The 18845-nt window shown below is 41.8% G+C and overlaps 1 protein-coding gene across 2 annotated transcripts in view; it reads left to right on the top strand.

Moving 5' to 3' along the window:
• LOC149471142 (cyclic nucleotide-binding domain-containing protein 2-like) overlaps positions 1–18845 on the top strand; it is a 349105-nt gene that overhangs the window by 42547 nt on the left and 287713 nt on the right. The gene's annotated exons all lie outside the window — the stretch shown is intronic.

Raw genomic sequence — 18845 nt, 5'->3', positions numbered from 1 at the left:
CAGTTTTCCAATGGTTAATGGGGACAGTTTGATGATTCTTTTTGATGGTAAAAAAAAAAATTGCTGAGAAAAACATAAGATACAGTAGGGGATAGAACACCTCCAGGTTTTCATATTCCATTGAATTTTGCAGATAATTACAGCTCTGCAGATTGAAAAGGTAATTTCTAATAACATTAAATTATAATATGACTTGTGTAGCAATTGTACATTCTATATTAATATTTATTTTGTATTTGCTATCCTTTTTCACAAAAGTGGAGTTATCCTTTCAGTCATCAGATGCTTGGTTGTCTTGCTTGCTCTCTGGCTTTAAAACTTTGAGTCACTGCCCCAGAACAAGTATACAGTTAAGTACTCTCCACTACCGTTGGGTCTGGTGGACAATTTGCATAGAACTGTTTCCTGATATAATGCTGGACGGATCTTTCAAAGGGCAGGTTAATGAAATCAATAACAGGGACCAGAAGTGTAACTTCTCACTATCCCTCATTTCAAACCAAATCCCTTTATTGCTCTTTGCTTCTTAGTTGTCCCTCTTTTCTGAGGCATATTCCTCAATAAAAAATGTATTGTTTAACAACCAGAAATGTTCTACTTATTAAACCTTTCATACATCCTCTAAATGACTGCCTTTGCCTCCATATTTTGTGCTAAAAGGTTTCTTTCCTTCTCATTCCAGAAAATCGGGAAGTATGTGTAGCACCACCAGTGGTGAACCTGTTCCTTACCTCTAGTTAAAGTGCATACAGCCAGGTGTACAGCATTTTCTCAACTTTTTCTCTGGCTTGAATGAACAGTCTAGGGTTGTCTTTTTAGGGTTTTATTGGAACTATGAACTTGGGTTTGATGGGTTGAGGGGAGCATGGGATACCCCAAACTGATAAGCTGCACATTTTGGGGACTCTTCTTTATTTTGCTAAGCTGCACATAAATGTTTCACAGAATCTCTAATGCTGACAGATGACTAGGTCTTCTTCTAAAAGACCAACAGATGTACACAGTAACTAAGGTCCAGCACTGGGATCATTTACTCAAATGGCCACAGGATCATTGGTTGTCTCCTTCCGATATCCACCAGGCACTCTCCAGTGAAGGAGATACAGACTCACACCACTATAGGGCAGCTGGACACCTTTCCCCCAACTTTATACTGGTACTGTCCAGTGAGCTTCTCCAGACCCAAACAATCTCCAGGACTATACTTTGCAAATAGGCCCCCAGCTAAAGCTCCAGCTGGAACCTTGATGTCTTCTAGATGGCACCTCTAGAAATGCTGCCCCAGGGATCTCCTTCAGCAGGACTGGACCCAGGAACTTTGCACTGCTGCCTCAGGCCTCAGCCTATTTATGGGCTCTCCAGACACCTACTGAACACACCTCCTCAGAGATTGACTGGATTACCATTCATCAATTATGAAGCTGTTCACTAGGTTCTTCCTCCCACTATAATTCTAGAATCCTCTAAAATACACTAGAATGGGAGGGTGCTACATATGCAAAGGGTAAAATAGGAAACTGTACAGGGACCCTGACGGCATTATTATTGGGTCAATGCCATAGTTGCCACAATGTACAGTATGTACAGTGGGGATCGAAAGTTTGGGCACCCCAGCTAAAAATTTGTATTAATGTGCATAAAGAAGCCAAGGAAAGATGGAAAAATCTCCAAAAGGCATCAAACGCTTTGCTATCTTCTTATAGCCTTCTCCAGCTTTGTGAGCGTCAACTATTTTCAGTTTCAGTTTTCTAGACAACTGCTTAGAAGAACCCATGGTGCTGATTGTTGGGGCAAGGTCAGATGAGTCTGGGCATTTAAAACCTTTGAGATTGACATCACCTGGTCTTCCCAGACGATGATTAAGAACAATCCATGACACTGGCAGGTCTCAGCTTTGCAAAGGGGGCAGTGCATGCTATAAATTCTGCAGGGTGCCCAAACTTTTGCAGATGCCATTTTTTTTGTTTTCTGTTATTTTGAAAGTGTAAATGATGGAAATAAAATCAAACTTTTGTTGACATATTATAAGAATGTCTAATCTGTAATTTGATGCCTTTTGGAGATTTTTCCATCTTTCCTTGGCTTCTTTATGCACATTAATACAAATTTTTAGCTGGGGTGCCCAAACTTTGGATCCCCACTGTAGGTGACAAATTCCATCTTACACTGTTGAGAACATAATTACATATGGCACTGAAATTAAGAAAAAGTTGAGATGTTGGTTCTTGACCAGCTCAAGTAGGCCTTTCCACAAAACAATTGCCTAGTGTCACGTCTTGCCACCACTCGTGCTATTTGTTACAATTAGCAGGATTGATTTTGCTTACACAACAAGTGCACCTTCATATCTTCATATTAATCCAGCACAGTTTAGTCTGGGTTTCTTTTTATAAAAATATGAATTACTCTTCACAAGTATCACTGTGCAGCATAAAACAAGCAAGGAGCTCAATAGACATCCGATCCAGAGGAAATGTAATTCTCAGCAGCTAGAGCATCCCCCTCCAATGTTATAGAGAAAAATATGAACACAGCAGAATAACTGGAGCGGAAAAGCACAGTTTTGCATGAATCCATCACGGTCTATAATTCACCCTGCTTCAATTATACCAACAAGTTCAGATGTGCAAAAAACTCTTGTTCTAGACTGACACAGCAAAACTGAACAGTATATCTCCACTGCTGCCTTTCTTATCGCTAGGCTAATTCTCATCTCCCAATTTTTAAAAGTTATTTGATTTATTATTATCAACCTATTTTGCTTCTTAATCTCCCTTGTTATTTAGAGCTGAACTCTAGGTAGGTAAAAAGCAGTGATAAATGCAACTTTGTGTTCATTAACCCTTTGAGGACCATAAGATTACGGAACGCCAAAAGAATCAATTTTTTGTTTTTAAAGTTTGTACACTTCAGTTGCATTAACTAAGCCATTTCATGAAATAATTGGCAAAAAGCTAGATCCATTTGTTGATAAAAACTACTATTTTGACACAAATCAAAAAAAAAAAGTACTTTAAGTTCTTAATCAGATGATACAGGCAATTAAAAACATGGGACAAATACGTCCCTTGGTCCTTATATCTAGGCCAACTTTAACTTGACAGTAAGAATCCACACTAAGTCTCTGATCAACTTGCTCACCCAAATTATATATATATCTATATCTATATTTTTAACATTTTTGTCATATATATTTTACAGATGTAAAATTTGATGCATAGATTTAGTGTGTTTTATATTATGTACAGTATATATACTATTTTTCTTTAATTAATTTGTTTTTTCTTAGTATTCCCATTCTATCTGGCAATTACAGTATTAAAACACAGGTGATGTATTTAGGCTGAGGCTTATTTTTTGAATAAGGCCTACAGCCTGTATGAGATCACTATGATATTGTTGAAATAGTGATCACTTGATTAGAAACTGTTCTAATTGGTTCCCAATTGTCAGTGGAGACAACTTGACGGATAGCAGCTGTGCACTATTAAAGGGTAGATGTAAACAAAAGGATCCCCAGCAAGGGAAATCATGCAGTTGAATGTTAAAGCAAAGTTCCCCCCCCACCCCCCCCCACAAAAAAAAAATCAGCAGCTACAAATACTGTAGCTGCTTATTTTTAGTATTAGGGCACTTACCTGTCCAGGGGTCCAGCAATGTCCTTACCCCGATCCGATTATTCCATGTCGGCACCACCATCTTGACTAGAGGAGACTGGCAGTGAAGCAATGCGGCTTCACAGTAGGTTTCCTACTGTGCATGGGTGAAGCGCGCTGCACTTTGTGAATGGGCTACAGTTCTCTGGGACCTGTAAAATGTCCTAGGGGGCCTAAACTTCCAGCTCAGTTCTGAGCATCCTAGGCACACCACATTAAAGACTCCCTTTTCTCAAGCTACTACAAAGGAGGGTTTTAGTTGAAGGCCCTCTTTGGAATAGTAGGAGACCTGAAATACACCTTCAGTAAAAGTAGCAGACTTTGCTCTTTATGCCCATATGCAGTGATATATTAACAAAACATACCATCACATTTAGGCATTATCTCTATTTCACTTTATTAGAATTATGACATAATATAGTCAGAGCTGTGTGCACCGAAAATAAAAATAACCTAATTTAAATTTACCATAGGGAAAATAGTCACAGCCTACATATTATAAATTAGCATAATATTATCTGTTGGCATATTAATAGTATACTGCAACTCATTTCTAGATCATAAACTCACTCTTAGAGTTCCCATATTATACCTATATAGCTAATTTAATAATGGTATAACAATGTCCAGAGCAACAAACAGGGCATATCAAGCATTGCACTTGGGATCTACCCAGGCCCGAACTGGGACAAAAATGCCCGGGGAATTTTAGACTGAGTAGCCAACTTTTCCTGAGGGGTAAGGGTGTTCGCAATTGGTGGCAGAATATTAACAAAGTCAGTCCTCCGCACTGTAATGTGAAGGGGCACTGTGATATAAAGGAGACTGTACTATAAAGGGTCACTGTATTGATTACAAGTGCGGTCCCCTTTATATCACAGTGCCACTATATATTCAATACAGTAGTGAGACATCTCAATCCAGCAAATAGACATCCAAATTAAACAACAAGACATCCCCATATAGGAAAAAGACATCCTAATCCAGCAAAGAGACATCCTCATATAGCAAAGAGACAGCCCAATCCAGTAAAGAGACATCCCCATATAACAAAGAGACAGCCCAATCCAGCAAAGAGACATCCTCATATAACAAAGAGAAAGCCCAATCTAGCAAAGAGACATCCCCATAAAACAAAGACATCCAAATCCAACAAAGAGACATTCCAGTCCACAAAGAGACAGAATGCCTCTTTGCTGGATTGGATGTCTCTTTGTTGAATGGGATGTCTCTTTGCTGAATGGGGATGTTTCTTTGATGAATTGGGATGTCTCTTTGCTGGATGGGATGTCCCTTCTTGGACTGGGCTGTCTCTTTTCCCAATCCAGCAAAAAGAAATCCCCATAAAACAAAGAGACAGTCCAATCCAACAAAGATGCATCCTAATCCAGCAAAGACATCCCAATCCAGAAAAAAAGACATCCCCCATATATCAAAGATACATCCCAATCCAGCAAAGAGACATCGCAGTCCACAAATAGACAGGATGTCTCTTTGCTGGATTGGATGTCTCTTTGTTGAATGGGATGTCTTTTGGCTGGACTGGGCTTTCTCTTTGCTGGATGGGGATATCTCTTTGCTGGATGGAGATGTCTCTTTTATGAATCAAGATTGTTCTTTTCTGGATGGGGATGTCTCTTTGCTGGACTGGGCTGTCTCTTTTCTCAATCCAGCAAAGGGTATTGATTACAAGTGCAGTCCCCTTTATATCACAGTGCCCCTATATATTCAATACAGTAGTGAGACATCCCAATCCAGCAAAGAGACATCCAAATTCAGCAACAAGACATCTTCATAAAACAAAGAGACAGTCCAATCCAACAAAGAGACATCCCATACAGCAAAGAGACATCTCAATCCAGAAAAGAGACATCCATATACAGCCGGTGAAGGAGAGAGGCCTCCTTTGTCCCTTCAGTGCTAATGTGTGTGCAGTGGCTGGATGGGGAGATGTCTGTGTTGCTTCTGCGGCACTCCCTGCTTGTCACTGGAGCCATCTTTGTCTCTCCTCCTATCAGCCCTGCATTGGGCATAGCGCTATAGCGGGAGGGAAGCGGTGGCCGCGGTCTGTGTTAGCCCTGTCCAGACCTCGGTCGTCGCTTACCTCCCGCTGTGCGGCCCAGTCAACAGGCCACTCTTTTTAGGCCTGGCGGTCCCAGCCAACCGGCCAAATGCCTGGTGTGCCCTATGGCCAGTGTGGGCCTGGATTCACCACCCAAACAACTTTACCCTGCCATCTTGAGTCATTACCTGAAACTCCAGGTCTTCTTCACCAACAGAGTTTTAAAGCGATCACAATTTTTCTTTCATAATGTGCCTCCTGTAATCATCTTGTCACTGGATTATCTACCTTAAAATTCTGATAGTACCTCCAGATCTCTTGTTCCTATGCCACCATATTTTTACACAATTCCTCAGATACATAAGGAAACTCATATCCATTAACCAACTTGATCTGCACATCCAGCTAATTTTGTATACCTCCTAACTTTTTGAGATGAGAATGAGGGACACTTATTAGCAAATGTATGTAGGGTATAGGACACCCCCGCCACTCCCCCTTAAAGGCGAATTATAAAAAAAAATTAGCTAAACTCACAAGTGTTTTTTTTTTTTACTACTACTGTTCCCTTATAGTGGCTTTTGAAATTTACAAATGCAGCAATTTAGAAATTGGATGAAAGGTTTAGCACTGTGAAACACTTGTTAAAAGATAAATAGTGCATTTTATATACAGCTATATAGATCAGACCAAAATGAGGGACAAATGTGGAGGAAATAGGGACAGAGGGACTTTGTGCAGTTAGGAGGTATGCTTTGCCAATGGAAAAGACTCTGCAGATTATGACCTATTCTCATTAAAGTGAGTTTAAAACCTTATTTTAGGTTTAGCTATTTTAGCTATTTTTAGCTATTTTTGCACTTTTTTTTCTTTCAAACAAAGTAACAGCATGCTGTAAACAAAAGCTACAAGAACAGATGGTCAGTTTCAAATGAATGCTGTGCTTTGAGCTCTCAACATTTAAACATTTTTGTAAAGAGAAGTCTATTAAAAAAAAGTCTATTAGAAAATGAATATACAATAAAAAACAATATATCACCCAAAAAATAAAGCCCCTAAAATAACAATCTTTAATCAAAAGCACACTTTGTTAATGGGAAGCCTTGCTGCAAAATAATAATAATAATAATAATAATAATAATAAAAACTAAAAATACTGTAGCACTATCCCCTTAGTTGCTGAGTATTTGGGTCCCCCTATAGTCCTGCACAGCCAAGCAACATGCATCTTCACACAGGTTGAATCCAGAGTCAGAGGTCAGTCCTTGAGCTTTGGTTTTGTTATTTTATTTGGGGGATTTGAACTGTGATAGAGTTAGGGGTGCATAGGATACCCAAGGGTACCGATAACTGAGGACAACTTCCTGGAATTATTTACTTCACTGCAACACAGTCTCTATTGGAGACCTAGCCAGCATCTCCTAACGTACCACCTCAGACCCTAGATGAACTTCTCTTCCCACACCCAGCAATCTGGAGGTATCCCTGAACAGGGGATCCAGTTCCTGTCACTTTAGGAAATGGACAGTCCCAGATAGGTGGTGGATCTGGTTTCCCACCAGAGTGCTCCTTCCCCTATTCGCCCATGGGGTGCAGGGCTGGGCCACGCCTTCCCTACTAGACAGGTGGTTCTCACTCTGGGGGCCAGTGAAGCTCTGAGCTTTCTTCCTTTCCAGCTCTGCTGCCTGTAGCTGAGCCCCTCTCTCCACCTGGGCCTTCTCCCAGGCTCCTGCCTTCAGCCTCACATCTTCCTCTCTGTCTTCCACCCAAATTCTCCCTGCAACTGAGCAAGCCTACTTAGTTTTAAGGGTTGCCCTAACCCCTTGCCAAGCCTCCAGTTGGGGATTGGCTAGGATCCCACAAGAGTAAAAGCCAGCATCTGCTCAGATCCACCCATTGCCTCTAGGCCTACCTCCAAAGCTTTAGAGCAGGGGGAAATTCCAGTGGGCTGACCTGGAGAGCCTCTCAGCTCCTGAACCACATTTGAGCTCCTGACTATTGCACCCAGGCTGCTACTCAGCCTTCCTCTCTAACAATTAGATCCCCTAGTTAACTAGTAGGGCGCTATAACACCACTATCCACCCACCCGCCAAAAGAAACAGAAGCCCGTTTTTACAGGTAACCCTTTTAGTAGCAAAAAAAAGTTTTAAATGGAGTGAAAATCAGATAGAAATGACCTCTAACCTCAAATTGATCACAAAATAAAGTTCACCGCTTAAGGACCACCCTATAGCAGATATACTGCTACAGGGCGGCACCTGTGCCGTCATTTTGCATTTCAGGGTAGGGGGCAGCGTGAGGCGCGTGTGTGCCCTACCTGCACCACCATTCGTGGCCGCGGATGTCAATCATCGGGTCCTGGCTGGTAATTACTCCCCGAAGCCTGGTGATTACCAGCAATCACCGACAGGGAGGAAGGTTGTTTTGTTTACAAACAATCTTCCTCCCTGTCAGCTCGAGCTCACTGTGCACAGTACAGCCATCCCGATCAGTGTACTTACAGTAAAGAACACACCCGCTGCCCCCTAGTAAAACACTTCCAGCACACTGTTAACCCTTTGATCGCCCTCACATTAATCCCTTCCTCCCCAGTGCCATTAGTACAGTATCAGTGCTTTTTTTTAGCACTGAATGCTGTATTGGTGTCACTGGGGTGAACGTAGTAACATTGTACTACTTTGGGGAAGTGATCAGTATTTTTTTTTTTACACAATTTGCTTATAGCAAATAATTACTTTTTTTTTTTTTTGTGCTTAGCTGTGATTTGGCCACGACTAATCACATGACACAGCTGGGCTGTGATTGGCCCAGCTTGTGCATGTGATCCCTGTGACCATTCACAGCTAGACACACTTGTATACAATGGATGGCATGAATGAAGCCATCCATTGTATACAACTGTCATGTGACCTGTTGTGATTGGTCACAGCAGGTCACATGGTACCGACAACAGGGCCGGTACTCAGATCTGTCATCAGTCATGTCCGAGGTACCTGGCCGGTGACAGATCGTGCCGCTGCATGGCTCTGCAGGTGCCCAAACTGCACATGCCCGAAAGGATGCCATATGGCATCCACCCGGAAAGGTGAGTGTTTTTGCTGGCAGCCATTCGGCCATAGGCCAGGCGGGAAGAGGTTAATAGCAAAATGTCCAAAATATATTTTTTTCCTCAAAATTGTCGGTCTTTTTATGCTTATAGCGCAAAAAATAAAAAACGCACAGACAATCAAATGCCACCGAAGGAAAGCTCAATTCAAGGTAAAAAAAGGACATAAATTTCATTTGGGTGCAGCGTTGCATGACGGCCCAATTGTCAATTAAAGTAATGCAGGGCCGTATCGCAAAAAATGGCCTGGTCAGGAAGGGGAGTAAATCCTCTGTGGTTAATAAAAATATCATGTGACATAAAAAATTGGAACTACTATTTTATTCTCTAGGTTGTCTGCTTTAAAAAAATACAGTATATAATGTTTAGGGTTTTTAACGACTCTTAAGACCGTAACGCAAAAATTGGCCTGGTCATAAAGGGGGGCAAAAGGAGGGCAAAAAGCTCTAATCAATAACAAACTAAAAAAATCAGCAAAGGGGTTTAACTATCAATAAGAATTAAATTACAGTTTCCTAACTGACCCTGATCTCTCCCTATGTAGTTTATCAGCTTTCCCTATGGCAGCTTCCAATGCACTGACACTCTGTGTTCCCTTATCATAGTGTGGAGGCTTTCTTATTCAAATGCCCCATACTGGCCATTCTAAGTCTTCTGACCATAGTTGACAGGCCGTGCAGTGCATTATGATTTAAAAAGTATTTTCCTGAGCAAATCTGCACTTATATTTGCTATGGTCTCTTGAGCTCGCAAGATTCACCTCGAAACCATGGTAGCAGCAAACCAAAATCTCATCCATACGCTCTAACAGCATTCCTTATTCTTTAAAGCATAAGTTCACCGTTTAACAAAAAATAATAGTTGCGCATTTTTTTGCAGGTAAAAAAATATGCATTTATAATTTTTTGTTTCTTGAGCCTTTAAAGCACTGCACCAGCAAGCAGAAGATCACTGGTGCTATGCAGGTCTCCTGCAGACCTGTCAGTGTATCTGTGTGCCTGTATGGGCAGGCAGATGCTTACTGACAGGAAGACTACCACGGCCCTCCACAGCACCATGGTAGATCATTGAGAACTACAAGCTGACAGCCACAAAGGTTGCTGGAAGTTGTAGTGTTCTCATTCACATAATATTGAGGATGAGTGAGGATTTTTTACATTTTGAGACAGAATTTAATATCATGATAGAATTTTTTTAAAATTGTGACAGCTGGTGGGGAGAAGAGGTGGGGGAAGAAGATCCCTCGCTAGATGTCATAACGGTGATCGAAGGGACTGGCCCATTCGTAACATGTTACGAAAGGTGAACTTATCCTTTAATAAACTGACTCTTCAAAGATAAGTCCATTTTCAAAATAAAGTACACCTTTTCAGCCTACCTAGCTCCCATGATGTAAAATGTCCTACTGCCCTCCCACCCATGATGTATACTTCCAGAATCAGACAGCTGCTGCCTTCCATATTGTTTACATTATGCCTACTGTTGGACATACCTGTGCAGTGGATCCTCATGAAATTCTGTGGGTTTGCAGTAGTCATAAATAACTACTACTTTAATAATTAAAATGACTAGACACATATGCAACATTTGGGTATTCAAATCAAATGTTTTTATAATTATCGCAACATAAAATATTAAATGCAGATGAAAAAACTTCTGTGTATTGACCTTTAGTGAACCGAAAAATTAAATTTTTGATTATAAAAAAAGCAATAAAAGACTGCATATGTTATGCTCTAGTAGACTGAGCCCTATCCCTTAGCTAGGCAGGCACAGACTCTTGAGTAAACCATTTTCTGAGCCAATAATCACAGTCACTACAGTTTTCTAAATTCTAAAGGATTATAAAACTGAAAATGCCAGATAATCTCTACATTGATACCCACAGCTTAGTCCTGGTGTGTTCTGGCACAACTCTGCATTACAGGATCCCAGGTGGACCTATTGCTGATGCTGGATACCTTCTGTAAGTCAACATTCCTATTGGCAGTGCCAGAATCAGACAAAGAAGCCTTTATCTCCTTCCCTCCTCCGCAGAACTGGTGGAATAATAAACAGCAAGGTCCACCTCTTCTAGTTTCCCATTCTAAACCATAACTGCCATATTCAATCCTGCCAATCATTTCTTGCTATACAGCCCTTAGGATTGGTAATATTGTCTATGTTCAGCCACCAAATGTTCTTGTGCAGTAAATGATTAGTGAATAGAATTTGCCCTTTAGACACTAGTGATCAACTAACCATGTCCAATGGGAACAATGAAAGTATTACTTTGCACTCCTAAAGCAGACCCGGACAAAGCAACAGGTTGGCTTCAACCGTTTAGCCCTGTAGTCCTTTCATGTGTTTAATGCAGTCCAAGTGTCTAGACCAAATTATATGCAATTGATGCAGAAGACATCTTCTTGACATCAACATTGACTAATGTGACCACCTAAATCAGGGGAGGTCAACCTTTTGGAGAGCGACGGCCACTTATGTGATTTGGTAACTAGTCGTAGGCCACAATGAAATGAAATGGTTCCGAATTTTGAATTTTTTTATTTTGAATAGCTTAACCACTTCAGGTCCGGATACTTTCATTCCCTTCCAGTCCAGGCCAATTTTCAGCTTTCAGTGCTGTCACACTTTGAATGACAATTGCGCGGTCATGCAACTCTATACTCATATTAAGTTTTTAGCATTTTTTTGAGATAGATAAAACTTTATTTTGGTGGTATTTATTCACCACTGGGAGTTTTATTTTTTTGCTATATAAATGAAAAAGTAAAAAGTGTTTTTCTTATAAAATTTTGCAAATAAATCTTTCTTCATAAATCTTTGCCAAAATGTATTCATCTATCTTTTTAGTAAAACAAAAAATAACCCAAATTAGTTTATAACCAAAAATTATAATTTTTTCTAAAATTTTCTTTTACATTTTTATAATTTTTTAAAATATTATTATTTGTTTTGTTTTTTTTAACATACTGTCACCCTAGCAGTACAGTGTCACCATAGTGACACTGTACTACTTGAAGGGGGTGATGAAGATTTTTTTTAATTTTTTTTTTACACTGATTGCTTTTATACCCATAAAAGTTGTAAAATCAATCATTTCTCCTTCTCTCTGGCTGCATTCTTGCAGCCATTGAGAAATACTGTGAGAGCTGTGATTGGTCACAGCCTGTCACATGGTACAATGCTGCTGTGAATAGCGTTGTACCATGTGACCTCTGTGATCATTCACAGATTTCACAAGTAGTAAGTAGTGATGAAAGGAAGTGACATATTGTTTACTACTATTCATGTGATCACTGATTGGCCAATCAGTGATCACATGAATCGAATCGGGCCCTCACACAGAGGTCCTGTACAGCGATCAGTGTCCGGAGGACACAGCGTGCAGCAGTGCTGCACGCTCCCAGGGAGCGCGCACAGGCAATGGATGCTGGGGGACATTTACAAACGTCCACCCGCTCCGGCAACACTCCCGTCCAGCCGTTTATGTACATGTGCTGGATGGGAAGTGGTTAAAGCAGACCTTCAATCAGAATTTCTATTTTCCTATGCAGTGGGTTAACTGCTCTTTTTGTCAAGGGGTTCAGGAAAAAGCTATACTCAAGAGCTGGTCTATGGGCGTGGTGAAGTCAGGAACAGCCCATTCACAAGCAGAGGGGGCAGGAGTGGCGGGGACCGGTCTTGCACTCGCAGGATTGGTGGATTAGGTAAGTATATCTAAGCTTTAGGAACCCCTAGACAAAAACAAGGGTTTAACCCATGCAGTGTGGGCACATGGGAAAATAAAATTTTTGCCCGGAATTCTAATGTAGCCTACCTCCCAGGTAGCGAGGGGGAGCTAGACTCCAATGGTTAGACAAAGGCTGAGTAGCAACCTGGGTGTAATAGCCAGAGAGGGGTGAAATTATGGTCAGGCTGAGAGGCTGTACAGGCCAGCCCCTCTAGAATTTCCCCCTGTTCTAGGGCTTTCAGAGGAAGGCCTTGGAGGCAGAGGGTGGATCTTAGGAGAAGCTGGTTGCACTTTTGAGGGATCCTAGCCAATCCCCAACAAAAGGTTGGCAAGTGTTGGAGCCTGCTCAGTAGCAGGAGAGTTCTGGTGAAGGATGGGGAAGCCAGATATGGGGTGGTGAGGGAGGCTGCGTGGGGGGGGGGGGGGGGGCTAATGATATGAGGCCTACTTGCAGGCCTGGAGCTGCAAAGAAGGAAAGCTCTGAGCTTGTCAGTCTCCTGTGAGAGGACTGCCTGTGTGGAATGGGTCCAGCTGATGGGCCTAGTGGCAGCCAGTGGCCCACGGGCAGTGCAGTGCAGGAGGGGATCTGGTTGAGTGCACCTGGGTCCCCTGGGCAGATGGGGGAGGAAGCACTCTGATGGAAGACCAGATTGGCGGTCTACTAGTGACTGTTCATCTCTTGAAATGAGCTTGATCACCTCTGGATTACTGGGTGGAGGGGAGGAGTTTGTCTGGGGTGGTGCACTGGGGAGACACTGGCTGGCTCTCTGGCTGAGACTGTGTTGTGGAGAGGACTTGTGAATGGTTCCAGGGGGTTGTCCTCGGGTTTTTTGGTACCCCTGGGCGTCCTGTGCACCCCTGGCCCTGTCCTAGTTCAGGTCCAATAAGTGGAGCAGCAGAGCCAAAGCTCAAGGACTGATTTCTGACACTGGATGCAGGCTTTTGTGAAGTTCTGAATGCCTAGCTGTGCAGGATTATAGGGGGACCCGGGTCTTCAGGCGACTCGTAAGGCTACACTTCTTCAGTAAACATTTTCCTCTTGTAGCTGCTGAATGCCGGCGAGAGGGATTGGAAAAGAAGCCGGCTTTCATCAGTTTCAGGAGGAAAATGGAGAGGATGTGACATGGAGACCGCACGGTTCCCATGCAGCCTAGGGTGGTGTCGCCATTGCAAATCCTGACTCTACACCAGTGGTTGAGAGAGTGTGGTAAAGACACATCTCAACTGGGTTTTACTTTCCCATATGATTGGAGGCAGGTGCTGTTTGACATAGAATTTTCCGGCTGGCTACTTTGGCAAAAGTTGATAGAAAAATTGAATTTTGTTCAGCTGGGTGGTGCCCACATGGCCACATATGAAGCAAAACTTGTCTGGTTCAACAGGAATTGCCAAAAAGTCAATTCATGTATTGACATGAGCATAGCAGGGACAACACTGTTGCAAAACTAGGGGTGCACTTAGGGGGTTTCAAGTTCTAAAATGGAAGCAGTAAGACTATACCCGATCACTGACAATGTTTACACAGACCCTTTCACTGAATAAGCAAAGTAACAGCCACCAAAGACCATATACAACTACATGTTCATCTAAGACTACCCTGTCCAGATTGACAATGCTGAAATCAACAGTGTTATCACCCTGTTAAAACATTGAAAAATCACTGGATCTACTGGTAATAAAATTATTTTATGGGGAAAATCAGATCATTTGTTATTTTACTGATGGTTAAATGTTTCCAGGCCCTTCACACAATCTTATAAAAGGGGTCGGTTCTCTTCTAGTGTAGGACCCTACTCTGTCTCTAGCCAGTGTGGGCTGACCTTCCCTTTTTTTGTCTAGGGCGTATAAACTAGGAGTGAAACTGTTAGTTGGTTGGTACATAGGAACAGTAAGGGCCATGGAGAGCTCCAGGAAGTAGTGGTAAGCACCCCACACATATCCACTCAGTGTGTTGGGAGGTCATCCCCTACGGGCTGGATTCACACTATCAAACAATTTAAAGTAGCATTCCAACTCACTGTTCTGTTTGGGCATTAATGCTTTCAGGCCAGAAGCCAGTTGACACTGCTGCCCCAGACACTTACAGAAGCATCACATCCCCCTCTAAGCCAGAGGCTGGATCTGTTCCTATCTGCCTCCACATTGGACTCTGTAGATTTTGAGTAATTAATGCTGAGCATGTCTTATACTTCACCAGTCCTCTGATGTCGTCACCAAACACTCACCTTTAGTTCACACTTTCAGCTCTGTACCATAGCTGATTCTGCCTCCTAGGGCACACACAAGGAAGCTACCATTCTTTGTACGTGATCCCAGACTAAGCAAGAACTGTACCATAGCACACTCCAAGGTGGAGAACCAACTGTTAGATGATGAACATGAAGTACATCTGATCCTACATCACCAAGGCTCTTGTTCCCCACTTCCATTGCTGGCTGACCACTACACCTTTACTCTACAACCATAAAGGTTTACTGTGATGTTCACTCGCTTACACATAAACATGAAGGTTCATTTGATAACTCTTATAATTTCCTCTGCCTACCTCAGAGGGTCAACATGGCTTCACTTCCAGTTCTTTTCCATAGATCATTGCTACACCTTGTACTCCCACTGAGAATACCTCTTCCCAGTAAGCTACACTGACAACTTCCTCATTTTTAATAAGTCCTTGCACTCGTAGACATGTAAAGTTAACTCAGATACATCACACCATAATCCAGTGCATCTTTTCCATACACACACAATCTAAAGGCATTCAATTGGCTGTATGATATTGATTGAGCTAGTTTGCTAGTATTCCTAATGGTGCTTTAGGAAAATGGTGCTTAAGTGTACAGTGTTGCCCATACATCAAGATGCAGTAGTCTGTGGCAACAAGTCCATACCACATGGTTTCCCTAAACAACAGGTCCCATTGGAGGGGGCTGTGGCCTGAAGAAAAGCTACATTAGATATGGGTCGTCACTGTCTACTTCCTACACCGGACTATCCTCACGAGGTTGACTTCCCTGCATTTATGCCCTTAACAAAGGAAGTGACATACCTACAAGGGAAACTGTGTCACTACCGACCTGACCCCTGCATCATCACCCCTGCATCATCAGCCAAACTTTTAAAGTAACAGTACACATTGAAGAATAACTATACATTCTCACAACAAAAAGTAGGCACCTGCCTATCAGTGGGCCCCTGTTTTGGGCCAAGCTAATATAGCATATGGGAGTATGTCTAAATGAGTAACCTATGGCAAATGAAAAAGACTTTGACCACTGGTGGCCATGTACTATTGAGCCGATTTGTTGATTATACTTTAAGAGGCATTGCAGTACTGGGAATCTTTGTGACATCCTACTATTTATATGGACCCCATAGCACCATTTAATTAATCCAGTAAAAAGTCAGAAATGTAAGTTCCCTGACTGGACATTTCTTTATTGAGCAAACTGGGATGAATGTGGCACAGTGAATAGCGAGAAGGTTCATATGCTCTTGAGGGGCACTTGGGTTGTCAGAAAGAGCAATGGATATTCCACTGTTGTTTTGTAGTATAAGACAAAGACTGTCCTATAAGAACTTTGCCCACATTAAGTATCTGTATATAGATGGGAGAACAGATAAATCACCCATGGACTGTGAGGTTGGTTGTGTTCTGAATCTTGGGCCTTGTGGCCACCTAAATCTGAAGGGCCCCAGATATCACATGGTGGCAATGAGTACCCCACCTGCCAGAAGGAGGAAACTCAGACCTCTCATGTTCATGTTTTAGAGAAAGCCCCCTGGCGCAGGACCTGGCTTATCAATCACTGCTATGGGGCGCTACAGTCTGATTTTGGGTCGTGACTTTCAATGGCTACAAAAGACAACGTTGTCTTCCTCCTGATAGGTGATGCAGTACAGCAATTCTCCCTCAGATCTGGCAGTTTCTTGCATGAAGGATAATATTTCTATCCTCATAAAAGCCTTTTCCACAGGTCTAGTATTTTAAGCATACATGTCCTGACCCAACAAACAGCTTGGCTAACTCACTGCCCCATTCTACATTTGAACTCCTTATGAGATAAGGTGATATAAATGATATAATACCTATTTTTCCTACTAGACTAGCAGAATGAAAAGAAATGTTTATTGGAGTGAGGAACGGCAGACAAAGGACAATGAAGACGAGGTCTTTGAAAGATGAAATATTGGGCTCAGTAATTTGTGACGGATCCTTAGAGAGAACCGGTGTGAGATGACACTGCCTGACAGAAAGGCCGAGTCCTTGAGAAAAATAAACTTTATTACATCTGTTGAAACTGAAAGAACAGAGTACAGAAGCCAAGTCAAATAAGAAATAGAAAATGGGTTTTTTCAGTAAATATTGTAATGTGGAAAGAAATTTTTATATGTTGTTTCAGAGATTTATAAAAGTGTCACTTGGCAGACAGCTAGTCTAAAATCTAATACTGTTTCAGTCTTGTTTTTGTCATGGATACTTCAGGTGAAAGTTTCCGTGTGCCTTTAATGCAATCGAAATTATGCTGATCTACAATAAAAAGAGTACTGTTTTATCAGAAAATGCATTTCCAGGTTGAGGATTGAATGCTGCTGGGTGGAAATTGCCCACAATTTGGAGAAGGGCTGGATTTCTCCTGTTCCAACTCCCTTTCCCTAGTCAATTGTCTGGAAATCTCCTAAAGAGACCCCGTTGCCAGGCCATTAATTTCAACAACAATATTTCTATCAGATTATATGTGCGTGTAATTCATTTTAGGAATGTGATTTACTTGCAAAAGCTTCACTTGTGTGGACATCGAAAAAGCCTGAGATTGCTGTTGGGTGCCACCAGGGGCGGACTGACAACTCATGGGGCCCCCGGGCAATAGGTGATCATGGGGCCCCTGTGTCCTTGCCCAAACTCAAAAAAGCCTATGAGAAAGGTACCAGGGGCATCTCATGAGGCCCCCTACTGACCCCGGGCCCTCGGGCAGTGCCCGAGTTTCCAAATGGTCAGTCCGCCCCTGGGTGCCACCATCTTGGATGTGATGCCAGCATTTCCATGGCAGCTACATAAAAGTTCATGTAGGGAGGTGAGGAGTAATGCCTGGTACACACTATGAGTAAAAATAATGAGGAGCTCATGAAGAGGTCTCTGTACTAACTATGCAATGTTAGTAAAGCAATCTCTCTGATGAGTTATTGTGTTCTGACAGGGGGACTGCCTCCCCACCTGAAAACACTGATAAGCACTCAGCAGGCTGCAAGCACTGATCGGATGCCGATCGGCAAATCTTTTTCTAGCATGTCCGTTCTACAGAAGCTGGACATTCATTCGGTTTCTGTCAGAAAGGCTCCTGTACACATGGGCTGACTGTCAAACGGTTTCTGTAGACATTGCTGATGACAGCCGATATTTGGCCCCTGTGTAATGGGCATAGACAAAGGCCTACTACCTGCAAGGAAGGAGGAGCTGTGCTAGGGAATTGACTCCTCCTGGAGTAGTCAAGTTTTCTAGCGAGTTCAAAGGCACATTGGAAGTGAATAAAAAAATAATTTATGGAAAGGAAAAACACTGCAAAATTAAGCAATTAAAAGTCTTGATTTTTCTGTGCTTTTACTATAATTTTTTTAAAAGTTCGTGAAAGGGTTTCTTAAAAGTGTACCTGAACATAAAAAGTAAAGATTTACTATTTTGTGGACATTATTCAGATGTATTAATTGCTAATTCTGACTTTCAAATAGAAACATAGCACTGAAGTAATGTACAATTTAAGTGTAGGCATACCCATGTACCAATATATACAATAACGATCAATTGGCAGTGCTAGCTGTAAGTACAGGTTTGCTTTAAAGTGGGCCTTAATTCAAAAAGGTTTGCCACTTTATAGGAAACATCTTGAAATGTAATTTGTACCCTGAAAAAATACCCTTTGTCTATAAATTATCCTAAGAAATATTAATACTCTTCCTGGTATGTGTACTTGTAGCCTAATAGCTGTACAGTATATGCAACAGGAGATTGTAAAAGACTGTAGACATGAGTTGATGAAGCCTAGTTGCCATGCCTCAGGAGACTGTTAGAGATTGGACACATATTATATAAGACTGCTAGAGATCACAGCTATTAGAATCCATTTACAAATTACAACTTTCTCATTTGTGCTCTCTACAGCACCTTTGAAAATTACTTGTGGAACATTTGTTATTTGTCTCAGCAAGATCCAATATAGAATATCAGAGAAAAAAAAAATCTTAAGATAAAAGGGATGGACAGCACAGATAAAGTAGGGCAGTATTCAATAAATAAA

This window comes from Staurois parvus, unplaced genomic scaffold, assembly GCF_062004578.1.
Source record: "Staurois parvus isolate SC_StPar_1 unplaced genomic scaffold, SC_StPar_1.0 ptg000027l, whole genome shotgun sequence".
NCBI lineage: Eukaryota > Metazoa > Chordata > Amphibia > Anura > Ranidae > Staurois > Staurois parvus.
This window is presented reverse-complemented; position numbering and strand designations above follow the sequence as displayed.